Source organism: Rhodnius prolixus, unplaced genomic scaffold, assembly GCF_049639745.1.
Source record: "Rhodnius prolixus isolate KJV_2025 unplaced genomic scaffold, Rpr scaffold_3, whole genome shotgun sequence".
In the NCBI taxonomy this organism is placed as follows: Eukaryota; Metazoa; Arthropoda; class Insecta; order Hemiptera; family Reduviidae; genus Rhodnius; species Rhodnius prolixus.
The window spans coordinates 36006213-36023398 of NW_027411603.1; positions in this window are offsets into that span (position 1 = coordinate 36006213).

Genomic DNA, 17186 nt, shown 5'->3' on the forward strand with positions numbered 1-17186 from the left:
TCCTTGATTCATTAATCATTGAGAAAATGCAGTTGAAAATTTTAACAAAAATCATCGAGAACGAATTTTTTAGACAATAAAGTAAAAAATTTCATTGTTATAAAAAACGTTTTGAGGCTCTGTATTGAGCAAATTTATAGGAGATTTAATGCTCTTTCGTTTGGAATAAGCAGATTTGTTGTAGGATAAAGGATAGAAAAGTTACGGCCATTTTTATGGTGAAAATCACGAATATCAACGTAAAAGTTAAAAATGCAAATATCTTGGACACTATTGAGAATCGGGCCAAAGTGAAGAGAATATTTTTTGTTGCATTTGAGCTGCTGAATCACCTCCCGAAGTTTCGATGACTCCTCCGTGTACACCCTGTATAGTAAATACAAAAATTTTTGCCAGCACGGTTGTTTGTGCCAGACCGTCGGTTGGTTACTACTTTTTCTTTTACATTTAAAATGAAACTAATATCAATTAATCAGATCTTGATTAGGAATGTGAGTCTTTGCACATTTTCATTTCGCACTCTACGGGCGACAAAAAACAGTAGAGATTTAAAGTTAATGTATTTCAGTTTTTAAGTAAAACCGGACTTTTTTTACGTCCAAGTTCCAAATTAGGTGTCATGGACAGAGGCAAGTGTACTTTGCTTATGAATTTCTCATATAAACCTTTAATTAAAATCCAAGGTTTAGACCGGGAATGAAACCCAGTACCACAATACCATATTAGCTTTGCGTGGCGCCTTTCGTTTTGAAGTAGTACAGTTATTTATTTAATGATCGTAAATTTTATTACAATCATTTCTATGAAATGTCAATATACATATATAAAGTTATAATTATTTATTTAATTTCTACTATAATTTGTCTCACAATTATTATTTCTATTCAGTTATAATTATTATTTGATAGATATCTCAGGTACAACAATAATTGTGTTCGACTTTAATTGTTTATATAAGCATTGCCAGTGTTATCGTAACATTGCTACATAATATTGGATACAATCACGTGGCAGAGCACATGTTTAAATATTTAAGGAGAGGTTCAGGTGTAAACATCTAATGGCGAATTAATAAACGTGCACCAACAATCTACTCGTAAAACCATATCCGAAGCTTTCATGTTTAACTCTCACGTGCTGATCGTTTTGTTACCTTCCTTGGTGTTCACTTTTATAATTGCATTGATTTTATTTATTTAATCTTTAATTAACCAGATTTTGTTCTAACATTGGATATTATGATTATTAATTTAATGAAATTTGTAATGGATATTCTTACCACTGTAAGATAAAATATTTACGGTTGTAATAATTAAAACAGGACTAGAGATATAGGATTGGAGAGGGTCTTTAAAGAGAAATGCATGTTTCCCACTCACCTAGGGGAAGACAAAGAAGCTGGAGTTGCTAGGACGAGATACATTCTAAAGTCTCAATTCCAAAGTACATTTCATTTAAAAGCAAGTTTTAAATCGAAAATTACACTCGATTTACAAGTCATGGCTCCACTCAGTTATTATATTAGTTCTCCTACTACAATGCCCAAAGATCTAGCCTATGAATTTTCTTAAAATTCACAAAATTGCTAACCTACGTTAAAATAATACACGTTAAAATTTATAAGATGAAAAATTAATGCCAGTTTCAGTCATTATAAACTTTATTCTGCCGAGCTTTCGACCTAGGGGCTAGGTTATCTTCAGGGCTAATTTACAGTAGACTGTTTTATACGAGGTGTGTTCAAAAAGTAACGGGAATTTTCGTTTTTTGAAAAAAATATTTATTTATTCATCTACATTAATATTGTCGCCTTCAAAGTAGTCCCCTTCGCATACAATACACTTGTGCCAGCGCTTTTTCCAATCCTCGAAACACTTCTGAAACTCGATCTTTGTGATAGCTTTCAGCTCTTTCAGCGATTCGCTTTTAATGTCATCTATGCTTGTAAAACGACGGCTTTTTAATGTTCTCTTTATGTTTGGAAATAGAAAAAAGTCACATGGAGCCATGTCTGGCGAATATGGAGGCTGGGGCATCGTTAAAGTTTTGTTTTTGTCCAATAATTCACGAACAAGCAATGAAGTGTGAGCAGGTGCATTATCGTGGTGCAAAATCCATGAATTGTTTAGCCACAAATCCGGGCGTTTTTTTCGGATTGCTTCACGCAAACGGCGTTGAACTTGTAGGTAGTACTCCTTATTGATTGTTTGACCTTGTGGCAAGAATTCATGATGCACTATGCCATTAAAATCGAAGAACACAGTGAGCATAACCTTCACATTCGACCGCACTTGTCGAGCCTTTTTCGGTCTTGGCGATCCAGAATGCCTCCACTGGGACGATTGAGCCTTAGTTTCGACATCATATCCGTAAACCCATGTTTCGTCACCTGTTATAACACGTTTCAGTAGATCCGCATCGTTGTCGACTTCATTGAGTGACTCTTGAGCAACTTCCATTCTCCGCTGTTTTTGTTCGAAATTCAACAATTTTGGAACAAATTTTGCTGCCACACGTTTCATACCCAAAACATCCGAAAAAATTTCATGGCATGAGCCAATTGATATGGCAACATCATCAGCGACTTCTCTGATTGTGATTCGGCGATCGTTCATAACCATTTCTTTCACTTTTTTCACGTTTTCATCGGTTGTTGATGTGCTTGGACGTCCAGGTCGTTCGTCATCTTCAACGTTTTCGCGGCCATCTTGGAAACGCTTATACCACTCGTAAATCCTTGTTTTACTCATAGCAGACTCACCATATGCCTTTATTAACATTTCACACACTTTATTACACTTTATTTCATTTTTTACGCAAAATTTAATACAAATTCTTTGATCCATTTTTTTAACAAACAAAAATCGCCAAGCTCGAAAAACACGTCTAACCTTAACGGCTGCCACTTAAGAAGTAAACAATGAATATTACTGAAAATTTTATCGTACTTCAGGGGCATGTGTACCAACATAATAAAAAAAAAAAAATTACAATCAGACTCTCCAAACCCGCGAAATTTAAAAATTCCCGTTACTTTTTGAACACACCTCGTATACAATATACTGAACAGACAAGACAGAAGACACACCAACTCTCTAATGATGTAAAACAGTACATTGTAAATTAGCCCTGAAGATGACCTAGTCCCTAAGGTCGAAAGCTCGGCAGAATAAAGTTTTATAATGACTGAAACTGGCATTAATTTTTCATCCTACTGAAACTATGATTCAGTCACCAAAAATAATGAACTGTAATAGTTAAAATTTATATCCAACCACTTTCCAGATCTGCTGTAAAAATGAATTCGATTAAAAAAGTAACGCAAATATTAGCTCTGAACGCAGAGAATGTAAACACGATGTTTATCGAAAATTCTAGACAGTATTTTTTTGGGAGAAAACCTCTAAATTCTCTGGAATCTCTAATTTTACTGCCAAAATTAAATTGATGTTATTTACAACTTCATTATCTTTATTTACTGACAGAAAAATTATTTTTCCGAATTCAAAACTGTCATATTTTTTTATCAGTAAATTTATTTTTTCTGCAACCATGTCGGGAAGTTCTCATTACTCAATTAAAATCAGCTGTGTAATGCCCAACTTCCCACACTAGTGGGGAAAAATTCCCATTAGTGTCACTTTCCGCACTAGTGTGTGGAAAAACTTTATTGTGCTTCCTTGATATAAGAAGTTTTGTTATTAACATAAATATTTTCTGTAAAACTTTAATAAGCTTATTTAACGTAACTAAATAATTAAAAAACGAATATTAAAAAATAAAATAAAAATTGAAAGGAATATAGAAATAAAAATAATACTTTAATAAATAATTAGATATTTTTAATTATAACAGTTAAAAAGGTTACAGTGTTACCTTATAGAAATTTAAAATGGATTCTAGAGATGCCTGTTTAGAAAACACTCCTCCGTCAATAAAAGAAACAGCAGAAAACGTAATAAGTAATGTAAATAATTGTAATATGACAATAAATGTTTATAATAAATAAATTACTTTTTGTAGACTGTAAAAATGAAATTTTTAATTTTTTTAGTTAATAAATCTAATGGTTGCAGAAAAAATATAATATTTAACTCGAGTGTAAAGTATTTTCCTCACACTCGGCAATTTGCTCTTGCACTCGCCTCGCTTCGCTCGCTCGTGCGTGCAAACCCTGCCTCGCGTGAGGAAAAGTACTACTTTCCACACTTGTTAAATAAATAACTATTTTCCCCCTCTTAAACAAAAAAAAAATATTGACTTAGCTTTTTTTAATAATAAGATATTTGCTTAACAGTTCAATTAACTGAATAACATTTATCAATTATTCGTAAAAATGAATTTAATAAATGATAAATTTTATTATCTCTAAGAACTGCATTATTTATAAAAAAAATTGTATGCCAAATTTAGTTTAAAAAAATAATAATAATAACACTCAAGATTGAAATTAAGCAATATATATGTATGTAAATATATGAAATTATCAGAAGTGGATTTAAACAGTTGCAAATTGTCAAAAATCATGAAAAAGTCTTTAAATTTTTCCATTATCTACTTCAGTTAAGACGGGTGTACGAGGTCTGTAAATTAAGTAATGAGACTGATTTTTTAAAATTTGTTTATTCAAAAAGAATTACAATTCTATATTGTCACAAAATAACTTCCTTCTGAAGCCACACAGCGCTGGAGACGTTTCTTCAACTCCTCATAGCAGTGCCCGAACTCCGATACTGGAATAGCCTTCAGCTGGTCGGTTACAGCCGTTTGCAATGTTTTCGACTGTCCCAAAATGAGTTCCCTTGAGGTGATTTTTCAACTTCGGGAAGAGAAAAAAAGTCCCAAGGACTCAAGTCAGGCGAATAAGGTGGCTGAGGAGCCACAGGAATGTTTTTACTGGCCAAAAACTCTGGTTTATTGAAATTGCTGTGTGACAAGGAGCATTATCGTGATGCAACACTCACTTGTGCTTGATGTTTGGTCTCACACGAATGACCCTTTTTTTGAAGTTTTTTCAAACGGTCAATCAACACTTTTACCGAGAGGTTCTTGAAGGTTTTTCTCTCGTACATCTAAGTTTATTGATGCCCGGAGCGATTTCAACGCTTCTTTCCATTTTAATCATTTTATTAAGATTACGTATGTACAAAATGGTTTCAATGGTTTTCCTTGAACTAAACATTTTATTCTATCTAAGGAAGTATATAACTTTTGTTTGTAACATTATCTCAGAAATATTCTGTTGAAGTCACTTGTGAGAAAGATGATTGGTAGGCTTTCTACTGTCTAGTTTTTGCTATAAGGTGTACTAAATAGTATACAACAAAGTGCTCTAATAAAGTAAGATATTCAGTCCTAACTCTTTAATAAGGATTAAATGGATCGTAAAGCCATATTGGAATGTCATCTTACAAAGAAGTAAACCCCCACAACAACACGAAGTTTACAGAAAAACCTGGGAGCCATATTTGAGAAAATGAACTATCCATTGAATAAAGCGGTGATTCTAGACGAGGAATTATCTTAAAATACGATTTTTACAATAAATTCAACCCTCTATAATAAAGAAAAAAAGTCCGATAGGACAGTTGTAAAGGGTTGATCGTCAGAAAGTGCATGAAAAAGTGGAACGTTGAAAAATATGCATCTTCGACAATTTTTTTCTCTTTTTCTATAAAAGATAAAATTCCCAAATTTTCTTTAAAATGCGGATAATATTCTTGTTTACAAGGGTAATTTTTTTTTTTTTGTAACAATGCAGATATTATGCGAGAGTTAGGACCGTACATTACTAGAGAGGGTAGGGATTAGCTATACGGTTAGCGAATTGGATTCCCAAGCGGGGCTCCCGTGTTCAAATCCAGCTGCTGACCCATAGATTTTCTCTTCCTAGGAGCTTCTTACAGCTCACTGTCCTGGTGATGGACAGTGTTGTCTGTAACGAGAGAACACTGTCCGAAGAGCGCTAATAACCTCAGAAGTTGGCGTGCCATAAATCATTAAAAAAAATAATAAAATACTAGAGAAAAATCTACCCATCAACAGAGATCAATTTGGTGTAGAGATTTCGACTTCACTTATGTCACTATCTCGCGTCACGGTCTTGCTGACTAGCGACCTAACCACATTTTTTAAAAAAAATCGCATTTCGTGAATTGTGAGGTAAAAGAAAGGAATTCAAAAATTAATGTCAGGAAAAAAAAAAATCATTGATGGGTGTTTATTTTAAAATAGCTCAGTTTCTTAAAAGATTATTTGAGCGTTCTTTGTTCACAGCTATATTTTAGTTTTAAATATAAATCGTACAAAATTTCCACAATTTAATAAATAATAAAGAATCCAATTTATCGTTGAAATTCCAAATTTAAATATTTTTAATGATGAAACAATGTTCTCTACTTTATTCTTTGTCTCAACTAAAACAACTAAAGAAGATGACGAGCAAAAGCTGACTCTCTCTGTCAAAGTTTAGTGCTTGAACGCGTGTAACAGCATAAACAGCTCATTAACATGTTTGACAACAAGTCACTTTGTCCATACTTCTAAAATAGTCAACAACTAGAGTAAAATATGGTTTATAATGGGCTTGTATAGGCGCCGCGGTAGCCGAGCGGTTAGAGGTTCGGCCTGTCAAACTAATATGACTAGGCCTTTAGATTTTATTTAATGGTTAATACAAGAAATTTACAGTAAAGTATGTTTGCCTCTGTCTACGATACCTGATTGGTAGTTGGACGTAAAGTACGCCTGAAAAAATAGGCTTAACTTTACTTAACTTAATGCTACATTTTATTTTTGAAATTAATTATTACTCAAGCTCTCATTCTTTTGGTGCACAAATTTCTGGCTTCATTGCCATCTCTAGGTGTGTGAAGTATCATGAAAAGAAATTAGGGAATCATTTTTAGAGTTTAGGTTTCTACTCTGAAGATAACAGGTTTCATTAATTTTAAACCGATGAGGAGAGTTGGAGACCAATAGAGTTTTATAACACAAAAGATGGGAAAGAAAAGGCATACTCCTAGCAGAATTATAACAGTAAGCCTCTTTAGGCTGTGCCTTGAATGAAAATAACTTTTTCTATGTACCAAATCAATTGCTGAGAAACAAACCAAATGTTTGCTATTCCTTTGTTTTTGAACTTTTAGTGTTTTGAAGAAGAAGAAAAAGTCTTTATTTACAATAACCAAAAGATCATTTAAATATGTGGCAGGAGGTTTCCAATTTTTTTGGTAATTAAACGCAACTCTCCCAAAATTACCAAATAATTATTAAACCTACTTGTTTATAATAGATGTAAAATTAATTTTTAGCCATTTAGTGTATGCTTGAAAACATCTAAAGCTCTTAACATTTGATTTTTCTTAGAAAAATCACTCGGAAAACGTCTTATTTCCCGATATTAAGAAAAATACTAGCTTTACTGCCTTGGCAATATTTTTAATAGAAAGGGGATGAAAAAATACATAAAAATGACCTATCGTGTGCTCTTCTTTATCTTTGACAACAAGTTAAAAAATTGAAATATGATTAATAAATACCAGATTTTGAAATGGCCTAGCACCTTTTATTTTGAAGATATCGAGTTGCGGTTTCCGGTTTCTTTCATAACTTTTTATACTCTTTAAAAGTGTGTATATGAAAATGGGGGTCAACTGCAAACCCTCACTTTTGGTCGCACGTCAGCCGCGTATGTGAGCAGGAATCTAAAATCAAGTCACATATTCTGAAACTAGAGATGACGGCCAACAAATGTTTCCTCTACCATTTTTTGCTCAGATTAACCGTTTAAGCATGAAATGCATTTGAGCCGTGTTAAAATGAACATCCTGTATAATTATTTTTTATTTACTTTATTATAATTTTTACATAAATTTTTCAAGCAAGTGGTGACTAACTTACATTTCATTTCAATATTTTAAATACAGGACGCACAGTCACAATTATGTAATTAAAATTGATTCCAATCTATATTCGGCCAATCTTTACCATTCAAGTACTCTACCAAAACGGTCACTAGAAAGAGTCGAGGAGCCAAAGTAAACCTGGCGAAGTTCACCCAATGCTGGACAAACAGCCAGAAAATGATATAAGTCTTCACACTCTTTCAGGTCACATAGAGTACATTCCACAGGCCGCTATTCTTGTAAAACCTGCAATTCAACGGTACAAGATCACCTTTAGTTTTTGATGAAATAAGTATTAGAGTCGTAGCTAGGGCATCAGCTGATAATTTATTTAAAGAAATAGAATTATAACTAAAGACATGGAAACTTAGAATTTAAGAACACTTTGAAATAACTAACTTAGTGAATGGAATAAAAGATAAAAATAAACTAACGAGTAATATATTCAGATTTTTCTTTTTTCTGATTCTGCTGCTATTACAGAACTTGGATAGAATAAAACTTTTCAAAAAGAATAATTTAGTAAAAAGATCACTTAGCTAGCAGGACTTTCAAAATCTCTCCAGCGACAAGCATCTCTGTATTAACTACTTTGCATTTAAAATATCCATTTCTCTCGTCTTGTAAAAGCTTTATCACCCAAGTCTAGCTATGATTAGACTTACTAAAAGAATGAATAGTAAGTTTTTAGTTGTATTTCAGTCAGAAAATTCTATCTATCTAATGTTCTATCTAAATTCAGATAGGGGGGGAAAAAACGCAGAAAAAGTGGTTTATTTTCTAAGATGGTTGGTAGTACTGTCTAACCAGCTCCAATGTAAATGGCGCAAGTACTCGTGCCCATACAAATTACTGATCAACCACTTTACAGGAAAATAAAGCGGTTTTTTGAAGTTCATTTTTTTGTTTTTGAAGAATCAGAGTGATACGAGGGGCACTACTTATATTTTGAATCTTGGCAACACTGAATGTTAGGTGCTATCTGACGTTTCCACTTGAAAGTTTGACATTTTTGATCATAACCTTCTTCAGAACGTTTTGTTATTTGAGCCGTGATTCGTGTTGTTTACAGTCACTTGAAAATTGTGTCTCAGCGAAAAAATGGAATTAACTCGTGAAAATTTTCGTGTAATGATTTATTAAGACTTTCGACGTGGATTATGAAGACAGGAGTGCATCGATCAACTTACTTCCACTTTTGGCGATAAAGCTCCATCCTTTGCCACTGTGAAACGCTGGTATAACGAATTCAATCGTGGTCGTCGTTCGCTCACCGACGAAAGTCGGTGAAGGTCGTCCAAAATCAGTTGTAGTGTCAGAAAACATTGATGCTGTGCCAAAACTAATAATGTAAGATCGTCATGTGACATACTGTAAGATTGAGGCAACCTTAGGCATTAGTTCCACCAGCATATATAAAATATTGCATGATCATTTAGCCGTGGAAAAGGTTTGTTCTCGTTGGATCTCACATAATCTGACAAAATCTCCAAAAGATGCTCGTGTCGATTGGTACAAACAAATGCTTAAGAAATACAATGGCGGTGCTTCAAAAGACGTGTATAAGATTGTAACAGGTGACGAATCATGGATATATGCGTATGAGCCGGAAACTAAACAGCAGTCGACTGTGTTTCAAGATGAACCAAATCCAACAAAAGTTGTTCGCGTTCGAAGCACTTCGAAACAAATGGTCGCCTGTTTTTTTGGAAAAACTGGTCAGGTGGCAACAGTGCCTTCAGAGGAACTTAGAACGGACAATTCTGAATGGTACACAACCATTTGTTTGCCGGATGTCTTCGATGAAATAAGGAAAACAAACAAGCGCCGTCGGATCATTCTTCATCAAGACAATGCCAGCTGTCACACATCTCGTATAACAATCGACTATTTGAGCACTCAAAAAATCGAATTAAAGGGGTCATCCGCCGTACAGTCCTGATTTGGCACCAAATGACTTCTTTTTGTTTCCGAACGTCAAGAATAAATTACGTGGACAACGATTTTCGTCGGCAGAAGAAGCCGTTGATGCATTCAAAAACCATGTTTTGGAGGTGTCTCAAGCGGAATGGGAAAAATGCTTTGACAAGTGGTTCGAACGCATGCAGAAGTGTATAGATCATAAAGGAGAATATTTTGAAAAACAATAAAGTCATTTTCAATGACAAATTACTGTTTTTTTATTATTAGGCTCAAAATATAAATAGTGCCCCTCGTAGTACTAACTTATTTTGATTATAACTTCTCCATTTTATCCATAAAAAGAAAGGAGTAATAATTATTTGATTTCGTTTATTACAAAAAAAAAAAAAAAATTATAGTGTAGGGTTGCAGGAGTTTAGAGGGCTACAAGTTTCATCAGTACTGACACAAAATAAGATGTCGGTATATACAAAAAAGTGTGAATAGGAAAATGTCAGTGTCTGGAGACAAAAAACAGGTTTGTCAGAATGGCCAGCAGGTCTACTGTTTACGACAACCGTTGGGTAACCCAAGGTCTGTCGCAACTCCACAGGTCGCCACAACAACTCTTTATCTCATGTCAACATAATACGAGAAACACTGATGGAAGGGAGGTGTGTGTGTGTGTGTGTGTGCAACGACTTATGGCCGTGTGTGTGTTTCTCTATTACTAAATTTCAAAACGTCAAAAAAAATAAAGAAATGTTTGCAATTAACAATTTAGTAGTATAATGTCTTGAATAGACATTATATTAGATCGTTGACCGACAGTTGAAGTCGAGAATTATAGGTTTACTTCTTGCTTTAATTGCCACTTTTTTTAAAAGCGTTTTTGCTTTTTTATTTATATTTTTTTGTGAATTGTAAAGAGAACATTACAAAATTAACGCACGATTGTAAAAGTTTAGAAGGCTACAGATTTTAAGGTTATGTTTATAAAATAATTAAACAATAAAGAATGGTGGAAAATGGTTTTTCAGTAAAGTGAAACCTTCCCTTAACCGATTTTTAAAATGTTTGAACTTAATTAAACTGGTAATTTGCCCGCGTATTTACATCTAAGTAACACCTTAAACGGAGCGATTCCATAACCTTCCACCATTCTCTACCCTAACTGGAATTCCCCTTGCGAAAATGTTTCCAATAAAAGATCTAAATCCACACAATGAGCGTACAAATTTATTTTATAAAAATGTGGGAATAATTTTCTAAAAAAACTCTCAGCAAATTGGTATTTCCAGACAGCCGTTTCTGTTGGAGATTTCCCCAAATTGCTCTGTAGGTTCTTAGGAAATAACAGTAAATTGCCCATTCATTACCGGATATGTCTCATGTTGTATCGGAACATTAATAAACCTCACAAATCTGTGAATAACTTTAAGCCTAAAATCTGTTTTTGTCACACTATCAGTTAATTTATCAGTTAATTTAATACAGCAAACTCATCTGCCAACATTCGCACTATTTCTACGATGTCATCCATTTATTTGCAAATTACTGCAATTTACATCTTTGTCCAGTTTTTTCCATCCATCTGCTGTTATTAGTATCACGTTATTTCTATCGAATCAGTTGCAATTTATGGCGTATTGTATGCCGAACATTTTATTGTAAATATTTTACTAATTCAAAAAGATAAATTAAAATGAATAAATATTTTTCATCTTGAAAAGTAACAATTTTCTAAACATTATTCAATGAGTAATTTCTTTCTTCTGCTTCTTAAGTGGCGCTACAACGCCATGTAGAGTCCTGGCCTCCTCAAGACACGCCCGCCAGGCGTCTCTTTGCTGCGCAGCCAACACACATGCACCATCCTTTGCCACACTATTCTCCCAGCGCTGCTTTGGTCTACCTACTCTCCTGGATCCTTGCATGCTTCCTTCCAGTACCTTCCTTGGAATCTCATCTTCTCTCATCCTAGCTACATGTCCTGCCAATCGCAGTCTCCCTAGCTTTATTATTTTTACTATATCAGGATCCTTGAACAGAGTTTACAATTTCTGATTTTTTTTCCTAATTCTCCAATTCGGTTCATCGCATGTAAGGACCATAGATTCTGCGGAGTACCTTCCGTTCAAATAGCGAAAGGGCCCGTTCATCTGTCTTGGTCATCGCCCACACTTCGGAACCATAGCTCAGCTATGGACGAGGGTTTTTGTAAAGAAGCGCTTTTGTGTCCCGAGAAATGAGTCTACTTTCTACACGCCTTACTAAGCCAAAGTACAGTAAAAGCTCCTTATTCGCGCTTCCTTCATTCGCGTTTTCACTATTCGCGGATTAAAAAAATGCGACCCAATTCCTATATTCGCGGATATTCGCGGAAGTACACTATGATAATAAAAGGATTCCAATAGGTATCCAACCCAATATCCTTTGTAAATGCCGTCAAATGGACTAATAAAAAAAGTAAAATAGATCTTATTACAACTTTGCCTAAAGTATGTTGTTAAATGATATCGCCGAGGACTTTGACATAAGCCGCCTTCGCCGCGATCGGTGTTTTTGAGAATGTAAACGCACAGAATGAAAGCAATTGTTCGTGATCCAGCAATAGAAAAAATGGAAGCGGCGTTGCCATTATGGATCGAAGACCGCAATCAAAAAAGGGTGCCCCTGAGTGGTCCAATGGTCCGGGAGAAGGCAAAGTATCTTTACGCTCATTTTAAAGAACCTGATGGTAGTTGTAGTGGCAAGTTCAAACTTTGACTGCAAACAAAAGCTTTTAAAAACTGCCAAGCAAGAGAAAATTACAAAATTCTTCAAACCATTGCCTAAGCCTTAAGATAATTAATCAAAATGTTCAAAAACTTCAATTAAATTGATTTTTTTATATATTAGTTTTTTTTTATTTTGTCACCTAGGAACGTATCCCCTATAATCCCATATAAATTACCATTCCATATTCACGGTTTCTGTATTCGCGGCATATTTATGGAACATATACCCCGCGAATAAAGAGCTTTTACTGTATCATTTGTTCTGAGCCAACTTCGTTCCCACTGCTTACCAGTAACCCAAGATAAGTAAACTCATCAACCTTCTCAAATTTATAATGTGCGATGCTCAAGTACCTCACTTTGACGGTGGAGCCACATCCCGTGCGCATATACTTGGTCTTAGCTTCAATAATTACCAGTCCTAGTCGGCTGGCTGCTGCTTCTAAGGATAGAAACGCTTCCTTAAGGCTTCATTGATCTTACCATAATGTCGAATGTCATTAGCAAGTAATTTCTTTACTTAAATCATTTAAGTCTTCGTGAAATTACCCTAATTATTTTTCTTCGGTAATATTTGAGTGGATTCTTAACTTTATGCCTTGTTTACATTAGACAATCACAATCTTTCAATTATCATTTTAAAAAAAGGATATCATATTTTAGTTACTATTATTAGTAGTTCATAATACTACCGTCGAACGATGAAGAGTTCTAGAATTTTTACATCAATTTTACTTCCAAATCTACCCTCTCTTTTAATTTGTATTTCCAAAAAAAGGACCGATCGAAAAAGCTTTACAAAATTTGGAAACATTTTTATATAAGACGAAGGAAACCACAACATATTGGTTACTTTATTTAAAAAAGAAAAAAATATAAATGGTGAGATCCATTTTCTCTTAATCTAATATTTTTTTACAAACAAGAATTTCTTTATTTGTAAAGAATATTTGGAAAAGTTAACTTTTATTGAAAAGAGAAAAATAATGGTCAAAGTCGTTTGAATTTTTGAACAGTGAGCTTTTTAGTCCCGTTTTTGAGAATCCATTCTTTTGCAACTCTGACATACCAGATAGAGTTAGATCATTATGAACAATACAGCAATTTTGTTCCATTTCTTTGGTGTCTTTTTCTATTTTACCATTGCACACTTTGTTCAGTTGAATTCATTCTATGCTAGCAGTACGCATCCCTCTATTGGTATGTCCAATAAGCTAACTGCAATTTAACCCTCAACTGGTATCGTCGAGTCAAATCTGACCCACGCGTTTTTCTTTTGTGTGGCATTTTGTAGGAATTAACTATAAACATCTCCCCTTCTCTGAATTCTCCTCTTTCAACCTCGCCAACAATCGACCATACAAATCAGTCGTTCTTGAGCTGTGCAACTAAATAAAATATAGGTTTTGGGTCAAATTTGACCCGACAATACCATTTACGTTATAACTTTTTTTCTTAATATTTTTTATTTTTATGTTTTGGAGTTTGTTTTCTGTTCTATTTATTTAATATTATTCTATAATATTAAATATTATATAGTAAATATTACATAATATTTAATATTATTGCTGATAACTGGTTCTGTTCAGTTAAGCTGGTCCATGAACTAGGAAAGCTAAATTTGTCTTACTCGGAGCCATTACGAAAAATATAAAAAAGAAAACCCCTCTTATATAATTCCAAATATAAAAAAACTACCGTCTGAACTTCATTGTTTGTTTTTACTGGCAACAAAACGTTGGTTTTTTGTACCAAAACAAAGCCAGTATGTTATACTCGCATCATGGTAATTCAGTACTTGCAGAATTATGTGGAAAAAAAATTATTTTTCTTTAGGACTTTTCTTGGAATGAACATCTAACTTTAAGAAAATAACGTTTTTCAGTAAATATTATTTTTTGTTTTTCCTGTTTTTGTAACTTTAAGAAAAATTGCAACTTTTCCATTTTTTAACTTTTTTTTGTTGTTTTTCTTAATCTTATGAAACTTTAACAAAATATTCATCATTTTCGTTTGCTAAATAAATTTTCTAAGAAAAACTAAATCGACTTTAATTATATCAAAGACCTTTTAAAAGTAATGTGCATTTAAAGTTTCGGGTCAAAGCTGACCCGACGATACCAGTTGAAGTTGAGATTTTGAGGATACCAGTTAAAGGTTAATTGGAAGTTAGGGGGATTAAAAGTTCTTTAGAAATAAAAAGCAATTTGAACTTTCTGAAATTGCTTCTAAAATTGAAATTGTACAATCATAAAAGCTGTTCCTTTTAATGCTACTTCTTGCATCAGTTGCAACGTTAAAAAATTGTACTTGTTAGCATTTTAAAATACGTAAAGCACCATTAACAAAATTTCCCACATCTACTTTAGACTCCATCATACTAACATACTTAATATACTCTTCAATTATGTAAATTGATGGAGGCAATTATCGCAAAATATTTTTATTTTTTCTTCTTATTAAGCATTATTGTACATTTTTTTAAGGTGTATAAATAAGAATATTATAATAATACCACTTCCTTCAACGTCTATCAATGACGACCTTCAATTATTATTACCACGATGGTTTTTTTCCCCTGAAAGTTTAATTTAAACTCTTTTAGACGAAGACAAGGCCACATCGAGGGCCGTGGTTTGTTTAAGCAACTCTTGGAAACCAAGTGGTTCTTTTGATTCTCAATTAGGAAAGTTTAGGACTTCATAAAGGGGTTTTCTAAGTAGAAAACTAAACTTTTAGCCTCTTCTATCGTATCGGTTTATAGCATCCATAACTCAATATTTAGCTTTCTCCCAGAAGAGTAAGGGGCAGCTCTTTCATTCTAATGAGAGTATATTTTAATTATACAGTTTTAAATTGATTATCGTGCTTTAGGAAAAGTTTTAGTGCGCTTTTCTTTTTAAAGGTCAAGATTTCCATTTTTAATAATCCTTGGGTATCCAGTGTTGATTCAGAAATACAATATACAGGATGACCAGAGTTATATGCTCCACCCACTTTTTTTTTAAACGGCGGGAAATTTCGAAAAAATAAAAAACACGTATTTAATCATTTTTAGTCTAGTTTATTTTCAGTGATTGACCCATTTTTTTAAACCCCAATATCGCAGAGATACAGCATCCAACTTTTGTTTTTCAAATGAAACGTTATATTTTTTGCATATTTTTATAGTATTTGAGCTCCTAAAAAAAAACAAAAAAAAATTTTTTGAAATCGATTAATCTATTTGCACCTTCGCTGACGAAACTGCCATTCTCTCCACACACTCTGACCCTATCCTCGCAGTACGCTCACTACAGTCCCACCTTCACTCAATAGAACCTTGGTTGGAAAACTGGCGTATAAAAATTAACCCAACTAAGTCTAAATACATAGTCTTCACACTCAAACGTCAAACTCCACCACCTGCCTTCTTACATCATACACCTATCCCACCAGCCGACCATGTGCGTTACCTTGGAATGTACCTAGACAAGAGACTTACCTGGGAACCTCCATACGAGTCTTAAACGTACCGAACTAAACAAATGATACAAACTTCTAGCCAGACTACTCGACAAACGCTCAAAACTCTCACTACAGAACAAACGACGACTCTATACAGCTCTTCTCACACCAATATGGACTTACGGACTCGAACTTTACGGAACAACTAAAAAATCCAACATCAATAGACTGCAAACACTCCAATCCAAAATACTTTGCCGCATAGTAGACGCTCCATTCTATGTTAGCAACCACACAATACATACAGATCTCCAAATTCCATTCATCTCTGAACTTGCCAAAATTCGATATAAAAACTCTCACTTCATCCCAACCCTTTAGCTGCAAACTTATCAATTACGCTACCCTCCAATCCTCGAAGACGGCTGAGGCGCCGTCCAACTGGATGACTAATGGCGGCCATCACTGGATGACCGTCATTCACGTTTGACACGTTATTTATTTACACCTTACATTTACTTTAAAACGATAAATAAATAAGAAAAATCGGTTAGGTTTTTCAAAAGTTATGGTAATTTAAAAAATGAAAAACAAATTTCAGTTTAATGTCAAAATTACCTTATTTCTTTTAAAGAAACTGTTCAAACTGGGCACCATCAACGGGATAGGCAAGCCAAAGCTCTGGACTCCCACGCTTTGCTTGTATCAGCACTTATGGTGGCAAAGTCAAAGATCTAGGAGAACTTCAGAACAACCTTCAGTTACGCAGATGATACAAAATATTCTCTCTTCTCTGAGACAGACCCAGCGCAATCACCTATCACCTAGCAACATCATAAATTTTCCTAGAACAATGTTTTAGAAAATGGAAAAACTAAGTGAGTTTAGAAAACTTAGTCTTTTTATAACTTCACTTTCAAAGTACGACTTGCGCTTTCATTTACACTAATACCTCACTTTGCGTCGTGGTTACGTTCCAAAAAAACACGACGCAAAGTGAATTAAGATTTTCTATAGCAAACCATGTAAAGATCGAAGGAAGGTTCCAGGGTTACGAAAATACTACTTTTTAAAAAGAAAATTGAACAAAGTAAACATTTAAAAAGCAAAAATATTATAAAATTTTATTACATACATACAAAAAACAAAA